Below are 1,320 nucleotides of genomic sequence, written 5' to 3'. Positions count from 1 at the left end.
CCGTGCCGAAAGCTGAATGGCACCTGGGTGAGGTGTCTAGAACGGTGACTCTGGGATACCAGGCGACCTATCAGAGTACGCAGCCTTATCCTTGCATGCGGGGCTCTACAAGGATGGACGCACCCCTTTCCCTAGCTTCTCGTGGGAACAAAAATGACAACACCAAACATAGTTGTAGTAAGTGCGGTTCAAAACAACAGAACGCGCAGGGCTCCCGACAATGGGTCGGCCAACAATGCCGACCAATCTAGAGCTGGGCTGAACTACTCCGTAAAAGGGTCTACGTAAGCGGAACGCCTACTCTATCACAGCTAGAACAAGCCGGCAACAAAGAAAGAGAAGCGACACTAAGACAAACCACGGGCAGACATCCAATGGATGAAGAGCGATGCTTTACGACCCGGAGAAACATCAACACCAAGGATTCTCTCAAGCCTAAAGATCTGGCTGAAATGGATGACGAGCTTCGTGGACATTTTTCCGTTGAATCCAACCTCTGGGCTATCAATTATTGTGTGTATAATGCAGCGAGAGTTTTGGCCGATGCGAACCGTAAAACAAAACCAACGGCTGATCATAAGACCAAAAGACAAATGCATCAACTTGCCATAAAGATAGGCTGGGTAAGACAGTACGCGTCCTGCATTCAATGTGCGATTGACTACATCACATCTGGCAGGAATTTTACCGCCAAGATTCGAAAGTTCGCGCGCGAACTCCGGACCCGTTATCACACACTTAACAAGTCAAAGCTGCTGACCATCAAGCAGCATATTGTTGAGAGAATATGTATACTATCTGACGCTAAGAGAAGTCTAGAGCGGAGGGAGAGGTGGGTCAGAGAAAATCAACAGTTTCTCTCTGACCCATCTCGACTCTTCCAAGACCCTCCAGTTACTGTCGAACACCCATCCCAACCAGAGGAGGTCGAAATATTTTGGAGATAAGTCTACGAAGTACAGCATAGCCTAGACGAAGACTCAGAAAATATAAATAGCTTCAAGTAGTTATGTGTTGCCCTCATAACACCTGATAAAGAATGCCCACATCTCACTACCGAGGAGGTGAAAAAAGTATTAAGAGGGATGAAGAACTATTCCGCACCGGGACCAGATTGTATCAAAACCTTATGGTGGAAGAAGTTTTCTTCAACCCATCAGCATTTGGCCCGTATTTTCACCTCATATTTGTAGTCGGAAGAGCCGATTCCAGAGTGGATGGTGGAAGGGCGCACAATGCTCCTGCCGAAAATAGGCAACTTAGCTGACCCGAAGAACTACAGGCCAATAACTTGTCTGAACACGCTTGATAAGATATTCA

At 47.1% G+C, this 1,320-nt stretch overlaps 1 protein-coding gene across 2 annotated transcripts in view; it reads left to right on the top strand.

Moving 5' to 3' along the window:
* Window positions 1-1,320, top strand: part of LOC117177864 (FH1/FH2 domain-containing protein 3) — a 917,724-nt gene that overhangs the window by 382,415 nt on the left and 533,989 nt on the right. The window lies entirely within an intron of this gene.

The sequence above is a fragment of the Belonocnema kinseyi genome, chromosome 8 (genome assembly GCF_010883055.1).
Source record: "Belonocnema kinseyi isolate 2016_QV_RU_SX_M_011 chromosome 8, B_treatae_v1, whole genome shotgun sequence".
Taxonomy (NCBI): domain Eukaryota; kingdom Metazoa; phylum Arthropoda; class Insecta; order Hymenoptera; family Cynipidae; genus Belonocnema; species Belonocnema kinseyi.
The sequence above is the reverse complement of the archived record's forward strand: the minus strand, read 5'-3'. Positions and strand labels throughout refer to the sequence as shown.